The following is a 12,179-nucleotide window of genomic DNA, read 5'->3' as shown; positions in this document are numbered from 1 at the left end:
TCTAACGGTAGACGATTCTTAAGGATCTTTCTTAACATCTATGACGAATCCTTTCGCACCTTTTTATCCGATTTTCATATGCCGCGAGGCTAAAAGTTCGATAACAGGTATTGAGCATTTCGTATCTCCCGATAAATATACCGTTTACGATCCACGCGTAAATGCGTTAGCACGGTTAAAAATCACGTGCCGGTGTGCGGAAACGGATAAATATTTATGCAACCCAACTTTATTCTTTCCATCCTTTCTCCTATCTCTCCTTCGCCGTCTTGCAAAACGTATTTATCAATGGTTGTAATCGAAATTGATCATTTTAGTTTAATCTAAAGGAGATAAATATTTGTATTATATACACAACGAAGGGAGGGAGAGAGCGTTGAAAAGGAAAAAAAAGAATGAAATATTGAAAAATTCCATATATGAATATCTTTGTATCTGTATGTAAGGTATTAGCCTTGAACCGATTCAATCAATTCCTCTATTTACATTCGAATCTCGCTCGGGAATCTCGCTCGAATATTCATAAAATCGATTGCGAAATCTAATTTAATTAAATAATTGGAAACAAAGTTCAACAACTGGACGAGCTATAATTTTATACCCTTGAATAATCTCGATATTTTTCAACATCCTGAATATATTTCCACAAAAAAAAAAAATATTCTCATTACTTCAATTGCACAAAGTGGCTCAATTATTAGCCGAGGAATTCGAGCAAGGGCACGTTCGATTTCAACGTAATTACGTGAATTCATTGTGTGCAAAAATCCGAGAATAATCCGTTACAATCGTCGAATCGAGGATTTGTTTCGACTCGGAAAAGAGTTCGAGACGCCGTTCGAGCGTTAAATGATATTTTAAATAAAGGCATCGGTAACCGTGGCCGCATACTAAATACGTGGCGTCACCTTGAAGCGTCGCGGAGGAATTTAGCCGATCGAGGCACGCCGTTTATACAACGCAGCGCCCCCTCTTCTATTCTGGCTTCGGACGCGGTTCGGCGCCGACGACGATTACACGGCTTTTTTTTCGATCGACTCGTGGAAAGTCAAGAGCCCTGCGATCGTCGACGATTGCGCCGTGATTTTTAAACGAGCCTCGTCCAACTATTCAACTTTGACAAGTTTTCGTACACAATAGTAACAATTTCACTTTGCGTTTACGACGCGATTGTGAAAGTTGTTGAAAAAGAAAAAAAAGAAAAAAAGGAAGGAAGGAAGGAGAGATCTCCTTTGCACGATGCGCGCATTTTAATTCTAATTTTCATCTAGAATTTATTATCCCGCACAATGCGATAGTAACCGTTGTTCTTTATTTACTCGTGTAAAATTCAAATTAACATTTTTAACGAGCCTAATTACAGAGATAAAAATCGTGTTCCACTCTTGGGATACTCTTGGTAGCGCGTTATATCTTGCTCGTAAAGAAAGAAAGAAAAAGAAAAAGAAGAGAGAAAAAAAAATCATTCGTTCTCCGTAGATTTTTATAATATTTAAATTTTCCACACGAACGTACACTCTCTTCTATCTCTTTTATTATCTTTAATTGTACACCTCAACTTAAATTTTCACGAATTTCGATCATAGTCATCGGGATAATTATATATGTATTATTTGCTCCCAAATTACGCTCACCTGTTGTCCCTCGTCGTTTCCCTTACCCACAGCTCACAGTTTTAAAAAAAAGTTTCACATCCTAACCCCGGTTTTAAACGCCGCTAAAAGTGTGCCAAGTGTTACGGCCTATTGTGTAACAAGCCAATTGCTCCGTTCCCCGCATCTCGGAGCGTTCTTTATCCCCGAAAACTAGCAATTAGAAAGCTAACGCGGTTACCTTTGTATCGCTTTGTATGTACACAGGTTGGAAAGATGGCGCGCAAAAGTAGTTTTCGAGGAACGCTCGAGGAACGACGAGGCTCGAGGCTGAGGAATAAATTGCCACGCTACAAATTGCCAATCCCATCTCCGTATATTGTTTATACATTGTCGATATGATAAAATTTGAACCGTTGTATTCGCAATATTACACGAAGAATGTACAAAATTGTAAGAGGATTATTTTTATTTGCCTCGTCATTCAAGAAGAAGTTCGACGAAACTTTCAATTTCGGTGTTTTGGAAATTTATTTCGTCTCGAGAATGAAATTCGAAAAATAAAAGTTTTATTGTAAATTCCATTATTCGATATTTTGTATCAAAAGGAAGTGATTTCTTGACCAAGCAATTTTTGAAAGAATTTAAATTTGTTATATCGTTTGTAATTCTTCGAGAATTATTTTTCGTTTTGACAGATACCACTATTGGACAATGTACAGCGAATTGATTGAAAACAGGAAATCATCGTCTACCGAGAAGAATTAATTAGAAGAATAATCGCGAAATTATCGATCGAGATCCCCGAATTTTCAACTTGGCTATTTGAAACTTGGGATCTACAAATACGAGAGCAAATCTGGATCCCCCGCGTCATACTGGTATCCGTTTCAGAGGCGAGCCGGGCGTCGAATCGATCAATCAATTTCCCAAACCGGCCATCCATCTCTAAACTATACACACGCGCCGCGCGGAATATCCAATCCGAAATATCAAATTCTAAGCACAGAGGCACGATATCGCGTGTACATATAACGAACATTCTCTTTGTTCGAAGAGCAGCCAGCGTTTGACAGCGCGATAAGGGGGAAGCGGCCTCTTTAATTGGCAACGATAGAAGATAATTCCGTCCGAGGCGCGCTTTTTCCACTGCTATTTTTCTTTTCCCTTATTTCTAACTAAAATTCAACATCCGCCCCCATTATCGTCGTGTGTCGATAATTAATCGGGGCGGATCGAGGCGTAAAGTAAAACTTTTTTGACAATGTTTAAGATGAAACGAATCAGGATATCAATAATTCACAATAATTTCGTATTCTCTTTCATTCAGATCACCGCGTAAATTTCAAAAATTTCGATCGTTCGAATCGACAAGCGTGCCAAGGAGGCCTTGGAAGGGCAACAAAAGGATCTGGAAGAAAAAAGCAAGTTTGGACGATTGAATGGTTGGACTCTTTCATGCAGATCCCAATCACCGCCTAAATCTCGAAAATTTCGATCGAAAAATTCGATAGTTTGAATCGACAAGTGTCAAGGAGGCCTTGGAGGGCAACAAAAGGATCCCACCTCGAAGAAAAAGACAAATTTGGACGATTGGATGGTTGGACTCTTTCATGCAGATCCTAATCACCGCGTAAATTTTAAAAATTTCGATCGAAAAACTTGATAGTTCGAATTGACAAGTGTACCAAGGAGGCCTTGGAAGGGCAACAAAAGGATCTGGAAGAAAAAAACAAGTTTGGACGATTGGATGGTTGAACTCTTTCATGCAGATCCCAATCACCGCGTAAATTTTAAAAATTTCGATCGAAAAACTCGATAGTTCGAATCGACAAGTGTGGAGGCTTTGGAGGGGCAACAAAAGGATCTGGAAGAAAAAGGCAAGTTTGGATTCTCCCGCCAAAGAGAGAATTCCATTCGGTTCGGGATCGAATTCGAGGAAACACGGGTGTCTTCCTCTTTTTTTCCCTCCTCTCTTTCGAAGAGAAACCCAGTCGAATAAATCTTCGTCGCCCCTTATTCCCGCAGGAGCGGCGCCACACAGCGATAAATCCATCCCGCGGTTGAAGATCGGTCGATCTCGGTGGAGCCGAGCCGCGAATCCAAAATGGCTAATAAGTTTCCAGCTGGGACTCGTGCTTGCGCTATCTCTCGTTCTTCGCATCGTTCCTCTTCTCCCAAGCCGGACAACGAGAGCCTTTAGATATGCAAATGTTACGTTCGAGTACGTGAGATTTTAGTTTAGTTTAGTTTTTTCTAATCGTTTTGAAAACTGGAACGAAAGGAAATTGATTTCGGGACGAGAAGTTTCAGAGTTTCGAAGTTTTAATCGTTGTCTCTTCCTTTTTCTTCTGGATAATTTTAAAGGATAATTTTTCCAATATCAAAGATACATAAGACAGGTATATTTTGAAATTATCAAATTAATAACTTAATTTAAACTTCATTTTTCCTTTCTTTCTTTCTTTCTTTTTGATTCTACGCAAGATTACACGCAATCTACATACGAGATGCGCGCGAATCCACAGAGGATTATAAACCGTAAATGTTCCATAAAGGTCAGAGGAAAGAGTTTAAATTATAAAGTTGCACGAGTTGCGCGATTGCATCCTCGATTCGTGGATGTGGCGTAAAGAGGGCGATATCTCTGTCGACTATTCCCAAGATTGCGCTCCGTGCTCCGGTTACGATTTCAGTGAATTAGTAATAATCGCACGAGGAGGTATTACTCGACAAACTTAGTCGATCATTTTTTTTGCGTTGGAGATTAGATTTTTTGGAACTAATACGAGGCTACTGTTTCCATCCTCTGAAACATTACCAAACAATTATTGCAATTGTATTGAAGGTCTTCGAGTTTTTTCTTTTTTTTCAGTGCACGTTACAGTTCTAACAACTCGATGATGTTTCAAACTCAACATTGTTCAGGATTGGATTTTAATTCTTGATCGGATATGTTGAAGATTTCGAACGATACAGGATTTTTTTTGGCCGGTAAAGGTAACGGGATATGGATCAGAAGAGAGTTACAAATTAATCGCGGACAAGCGAAGTTAATGATCATAAGCGGAGCGGAGACGAGAGCGCGCACGATATAATAACGCGATGTTCAAAGATTTTCTGTACTCGCATTAACTCGAAAGTTTCTCTCTAACGGGCCTCGTAATTGGAACATTAACACTTGATCCCTTTCCCGCTAATGACCATTCGTAGGTAACTGTAACCGTAAGCTCCAGCTCAGGCTTTCCTCTATGTTTAAACAATTTAACAAATCATACTCTTCGCGTCCCTTCCCATCACTCGAAACGTCTCCAGTTTCGTTGCATCCAGGTCACAACATCGTCGAAACAACGAGACGCGTTCAGATCCATTAACGAACTCGCCTCAAAATTAACATCTTTACTTTATTTTATTAGCGACTCTTTGTTTTCCTTTGCTCGCACGAAAGAGTTTCCCTCGTCGTTAAAAACTAATCGCGACAAAAATGTGCACACACTGTTCTTCACTGTTTGTGACAAATGATCAATTATTCAAAAATTCCATTTTCCTCGTTGATTCATCTTTCTCGAGAAAGAAGAGGGGGGGAAAAAAAAGAAATCATAACCTTAAACTGTATTAGCAAACAACAGTATTTACACGCACGAATCTTGTCACGCCCCTATGGGGCGAACGATAATTTGTTTTGTCTCGACTCGGCCGCCATTGCGTCCCCTCATTGTCGTGAGAAGCACTGTTTGGGTGCGACTCCCACGAGCCACGATACTCGACGCCTCTGTTTCGTCGTTCCGTGAAATTGATTGCCTAGCTGCTCTCTCCCGACGCTTTTTCCTTCGCTCGAATTTCACGAATATTCGCTGTCGATTCGATAATAAAAAAATTCCCGCGATTTTCGCGAGAACGTTTTTAAATTTCGAAATAATCGAGAGGCAAGTTTTCGAGAAACGAGCTTCTGTATTGTAATAATTATTGATAATTAACAAACGGAATTAGCGATTTAAAAGTATTTATTATTGGACAATTCTTTTTTGGAGGAAGGAGGGAGAACAATTCGCAATGATTTTTACAAAGCGGAGGTTTCGAATGTAACGCCATTGTTATGGAAAGATAGCGTCTTGGATACAAAGACTTTCCTGAAGAATAGTCACAACTGTGATTCAGTGCACTGCTCTTTATTGAGCAATGCAAATTTCGAAATTCAAGAAAAAGGAAAAAAGGAAAGGCGAAAGAAAAAGTTGATTAGAGATTTCAAAATGATCGTTACAGAACCTATTTACCTATTTACCTTAGTTTTACTCAAAATTCTCCTCGTCGTAAAATAGTAGTTTTCTAAAACTTTCGAAAGGTGTGCAGCAATTTACATTTTGTAGACGCGAGAATATTGAAACCGCGGCTCGTATAAATATTCCATTCGTAAAAAAAATTCCCGATGATTCCCGTTCTCGCAGATGCAATACATCTCTTGGCGAACAAAAGATCACCTTGAAGAAGAAGGTGGCGAAAGGTTGGCGAGGAGAAACCGCCGGTCCGGGGTGTTTCACGGCCGTGGAGCTTTCTCGCGGGCACAAAGCAGAGACGACAGGTTCGAAAACAATGCGCGGCGACGACGTTGATCGAGTTCGTTTCTTTCTCTCGAGGGGCCGCGTCACCTTTCTGGAATGCCTCCTCGCCAAGGCCCGCCTTTCCCGCCAGAACCAGAGAGCGAGAGAGAGAGAAAGGGCGCAAAGGCGAAAAGAGGAAAAAGGGGGGAACGGACATACGTCCCTGGAACATCGACGAGGAGAGCGTAAATCAATGGTCCCGGTCAAAGTACCGGAAGTTTTACAAACGGGAGAAGAAGTAGACGACGCGTGTTTGCGTTACTCCGCCCTGAATCTGAACAACAGACTCAACCATCTTCCACTTTTTGGATTTTAAATAAGAAATTTTAAATTTGCAGATTAACCAACATATTATTCATTAATCGATTTTGTGTATATAAATTTGGAATGAAGATTCGTTCGAGGGATGAAATAGGGACGAATGACACGATGGTTCGAATTATATTTTCGAAAATAAAATTGCTACTAATTACATCAATCAAATCAATATGGATATTCGAGATTCAGTGAGAAAAAAGAAAAGACTATCGAGGGGACAAAGATGGCTGAACCGAATCGAATCGATCGAAGGAATTCGCCTTCGCGCTCTTCATGCATAATAGATAGACGGATGACGGTTCCTTTCTTGTGTTTGCAAATTGCAAAGCTACGCTCCCTCCCCTCCCTTCTTCGTTCTATAGTTGGCACCGTGGCAATGAACGAGAGACCGGCCGTTCCATCGCGGGGCGAAACCGGCGCGCCAAGAATTTCAAATGATTTTGGCCCGGGAAGGTCGACGACCGGTTCCCGCCCGGGCCTGGCAAACGATAAGAGGATCGATCTGTTCCTGCCCGAACCTGTTTACAGGCCGCAGGCCTGCACGTTACGGCGCAGATCTCGTGAAAACCTTCCACGCGAAACCCTTTACTCGTCTCGAATCCCCTACTTTCTCTTATTCCTTCCTTCGCGGCTAGCTTTCCATTCCACCGTTTCCATCGTTTCGCTCAAATTCATCCCGGATTATTTATAACGCAATAATTCAGAGACCATGCCAACAATGCCGACTTTCCTTCGATTCCCGAGAAGAGTTGGCTTAAAGTTGACGACGTTAAAGTAAAGAGACTTTGGATGAGAAAGGATCATGAAAAACATCTCGAAAGAATTGAAAATTCGTGATTTCGCAAATCCGAAGCGTTATTAGAATTTTCTAATAATTTTTAATTCAGGCTTCTTTAAGGAAGAAAAAGTGTGCCGTTTGTTCAATCCTCTTCAATGAATTTTTGAATAAAAATTTTGTAAATGTAAAAAGAAATGACGAACAATTTCTCTAGAAGGAATAATCGAGAAACTTTCTCTATTCCAAATTCATCGGAATCGAAGTCAATCGTGTTGCTGGTATTGGTTAATTGAGTCGTCGAAAAAGGTTTTCATTCATTGAACAACCGTCGTGATTAAATAATCAAATCAAATGACGATTCACCGGAGAAAAATGTCAAATTAATTCCTAGATTTAACATACATACGTGTATATATATATATATATATATATATATATATATATATATATATATATATATCCTAAACCACAAACGGCCAAGACACCATCCAGAATCCTCCGGTTATTTCAACCAGAAAAAGGTTGATTGCGTGACCACACGTTCAACCATCCGTTCGAGCGGACCTTCTCCATCTGTACGCGGAATCCATCTCGATGGAACACGTCTCGATGATCCTCGAGAGGAACGCTCGCCTCTTCGTCATTAATTCGCTGCAATTGACAAGCTTTGGAATTTACCGTTCTAGGCGATCGTCCAGAGAGAAAGAGAGAGAGGGGAGAAGGAAGATTATCCTGGTGGCGCGGCCAGGAACGCGTAACCTGTCCCCGTCACCTTCAATTTTTCTTTCCCTGCCTCGCCCCGGCGAGATGCCCTCGCAGCCAGTCAGTCACGACGGACCGACCGGTCCCGAGAAATGGAGCAAAAATTTCCTTGAAATTGATTGAACGAGGTTGTTACGACTTTCTGGGCACGGGTGGTGCACACACCATCGCCGTGTCGTGGATAAATTATCGTCTTACCTACGTTCGAACGGCCATATTTTTTTTTTTTTCTGCCCCCGTTAAATATTCCTCTCCAAAGGATTCCAAACGAATTATTCCATTTTTCCTTTTTACCGATAACTTTGTGCGAAAACATCGAAAGGAAATATCGAAGTTTGAAGATTGATATTATTATTTTCATTTCGAAGAAAAATTAAATTTCACGAAGAGATGTTTTATTTTACATCAATATTATGCAAGTGTAAAAGGAGAGTCTCGAAAGAAAGATCACCGTTGCATGCGCGTATTTAACAAACAAAATTTCTCAAAACAAAATCAATCCATTCATCTCAATCACTAACTCCCTACCTCTCCTTTCAAATTCGAATTATAATATTTTACATCAATACTACGCGCGTAAGTGTTCACAGAGAAGGAGAGCCTGGTTCAAAAGAAAGATCACGATTACATACGCGTATTTAACAAACAAACTCTCCAAAACAAAATCAATCCATTCATCTCAATCACAAACTCCCTACCTCTCCTTTCAAATTCAACCACTTTCTCTCAGCCCGAATATCTCGAAACCAACAACCAAACTAAACTTTATTGCATGCACTTGGAAGATACTCCGACAAGTGCAATAATTCTCTCTCTCTCTCGTCGAGGGGAGGACCGGAAACGAGAGGACGAGCTTTAAACGAAAGAAGACGTTTCCATCGTATAGTCCTGATCTCCCCTCCTCCTTCCTTCTCCCCCCTCCCTCGAGGACGGGATTCCAACGGTCGAGGACGGAACGCAGAAGATGTAACGGATCATCGAGATTGGAAAACGGTACTTTATTCCTGGCCTGGCTTCGCCTGCCTCTCGCGCATGTTAATGCGCCCGTGTCACTACGGTTCTTTGTCCTTGACAAAGATCCGTGGATCGTTCCATTAGGGATTAGGCTTGGTCGTGGGAACCTGTTTGCGGAATCCTCCAGCCGAATTCCCTCTCGCCTCTGCCATACTGCCGCCCCTCCCCGCGACTCGTCCGCCGCGTAACGCGCGCGCGATTCCGTGGAGCACGTGTGACGTAATGGGAGCCGGTCGGTCGGTCGGTCGGTCGGTCATAGCAGGTCGGTCGACCTTGATTTCTCTTTTTCCCCCTCGCGTTAATGGCGGGTAAACGATTCGAGTCGGGTTGACGCTCGGCTTTCCAGTTTTAATCAATTCGAGAAACGGAATAGGAATTAATTTTCTAACACGGTGTACGTTTGATATCAACCCGTCGATTTCATGTCACGATCGTTGTTGTGTATAATGTCGCGCTTCATCTACCATTCTCTTCTAATTTCACGGATAGGAACGATCTATATTTATTGGAACAGGGGCAGGAGTTTCTCGAACGTATTATACGGATTTCGATATCGATGGCCTTGATCTTGGAAGCTCGTTCTTGCTCCTCGGAATCCCGTTCTCAATAATGCGAAATAAATTGGAATCAATTTTTGAACGCATTTACCTTTCGACTCGAGTATCATCTTCTCTACCATGGAACAAGGAGAGAAAGAAGAAAAAAGAAATTTTCGTTCATCTTTTCTTGTTCCCCTCGAACGAAACCAAGGTTGTTGATTCGAAGCAAAACTTGTTGTTCCTTTCCTTTTTCTTTATCTCGATTTCACTCGGCTCCATCTTGGATCCCGGGGGATATCTTGGCAGGCGATGAGGCGTGACGATCATCGTTGGCTAATGTCGAGGGTCGGGCCGAGCGGATAAAAGCGGGGGCCGGAAGCGGGGCAATTATTCAGTCGAGCGGCCAGCTCGGGTCAATTGTCCTGATTGCGTTCCACGGTGGCCGCTGTCGACAGGAAAGCATACTCTCGCTTGGATTAACCTTGTCGATGCTGCACACTATGTCGTTCATAATTAATGTGACTGGGGCATTTCAGTCGGAGGGATCGTCGACCACCGCCGAGATTTCCAACCCCGGTTGTTCTTCGGGACAATCGATAGATATGGGAGGAGGAAGGGAGGGGAAGGTTTGGAAATTAATCCAATTTCGGGAAAAATATTAGGTAGATACTTCTCTTTGGATGTATAATTCTTTTTCGATCACGATGATTAATCTATGAGTTTATTCTTTCTCGTTGTTCAATGAATTAAGATCACCAGGATCATGAATTAACAATGACCAAATCTATAATACAATTGTAACTAGATATGCATTTTTAATAATTTTCTTTATAGTTATACCATTCTTAATTGGAGAATTTGGAAATTGATTAATTCCTTTAATATTAGGATCTCCTGATATAGCTTTTCCTCGAATAAATAATATTAGATTCTGACTTCTACCACCTTCGTTAATTATACTTTTATTAAGAAATTTATTTTATCCAAGACTGGATGAACAGTATATCCACCATTATCAGCATATTTATATCATTCATCACCATCAGTTGATTTTGCAATTTTTTCCCTTCATATATCAGGAATTTCATCAATTATAGGATCATTAAATTTAATAGTTACAATTATAATAATAAAAAATTTTTCTTTAAATTATGATCAAATTTCACTATTTCCATGATCAGTTTTTATTACAGCAATTTTATCAATTATATCATTACCAGTTTTAGCTGGAGCAATCACTATATATATCACGTTGTTTTGAAAGAATAATTTCAAAATGTGTTCACGAATCTTCTTCTTCTTTCTTCCTTCCTTTTTTCTTTTTCGTCAGTTTTCCAGTTACGATTGGATTCCTTTTTTCGAAATGAAAAGGAGAGCAAAACTCGCGGGGGAATAGATTTCTTCCATTCGAAGGAAGGAAAAACTTGGAGGAAAGAGAAGAAGTTGGCGCGAAAGGATAAGAATCCACGTGTGAAAGGACTTGGTCGCGCATCTTGAATTTCGAACGAGGGGAAATTCCAGCACGACGTGGCCATTCGTGAGGGAAATTTTCGAAAACTCGTACGGTAACTGGTATAACGTTTCCTCGTTGAAACGATATAAATTCAAACATCTCGCGGCCGTTATTCCGTTCCAAAGTTTAATGGCTTCTGGTTTTTAATAAGAAGATGGATGATGCGCAAACAAGTCGAGTCACTCCTTCGTAAATCGTGTATTTTAAACAAACTATTATTCTCGGATAGGAAATCACGAGAGTAGAGAACATTTCCTTCGATTAAAACGGAAAAAAAGATCGTACGCGAAGAAACTAATTCCTGTACGATTAATTGGGATAATTTATTCAACTCGTTCAAACCTGATCGAACTTTTTTGTTGCAACCGAAACCGATGTTGGACGTAGTTGAAGTACGTGCTTCGTTGAACTTGCTTGCGAATAATTTTCTGCCGTAGATGCAAGCAAAAAGAACGAGACGCTTAATTATCTTTTTATCCAAGAGGTGAATATCGTTTTCGACTGTGCTCTCGAAAATTTACTAGCTCGATGCACATCGTTTATTTACGGTGTCTAGGGCAAATAATTCAATCAATCCAAACAGACACACAGGGAGAGAGACAGAAATTATGGATAAATGTTGAAAATTTGTTGGAATCTTACTCGTAACTATTGAAATTTTAATTATTATAAATTAATTATTTGAAAGATCGATTCTTTGCCACTTCTCGTATAAAAAAAAAAAAATTAATCGATCCTTTCGTTCTTTGAGCAAAGAAATAACAATTCTATTTTCATTCGAAAGACGGAATGACCCTTCTTGGTTTTCTTGAAAAAAAAATAAAATAGAATATTTTATTATTCATTCGACCTTCCCATTTTCCAAAGTAGTATATTTTCATTTCCATTCTTCAGAAGACGGGATACTAATCGATCCTTTTCATCCTCAACAAAAAAAAAAAAATCTTTGAGGAAACAATATTCGACTCTTCCATCCTTGGAAGCGTAGAATACCGTAGAATTCCTCCAAAGGATAACGGAATACTAATAATAAACCATCTCTGAAATTAGAAAATTCGAAATTAG

The 12,179-nt window shown here is 40.3% G+C and overlaps 1 protein-coding gene across 3 annotated transcripts in view; it reads left to right on the top strand.

Moving 5' to 3' along the window:
• Positions 1-12,179, top strand: part of LOC552257 (bromodomain-containing protein DDB_G0270170) — a 64,176-nt gene that overhangs the window by 37,514 nt on the left and 14,483 nt on the right. The gene's annotated exons all lie outside the window — the stretch shown is intronic.

Source organism: Apis mellifera, linkage group LG15 (genome assembly GCF_003254395.2).
Source record: "Apis mellifera strain DH4 linkage group LG15, Amel_HAv3.1, whole genome shotgun sequence".
NCBI classification, from domain to species: Eukaryota; Metazoa; Arthropoda; class Insecta; order Hymenoptera; family Apidae; genus Apis; species Apis mellifera.
This window is presented reverse-complemented; position numbering and strand designations above follow the sequence as displayed.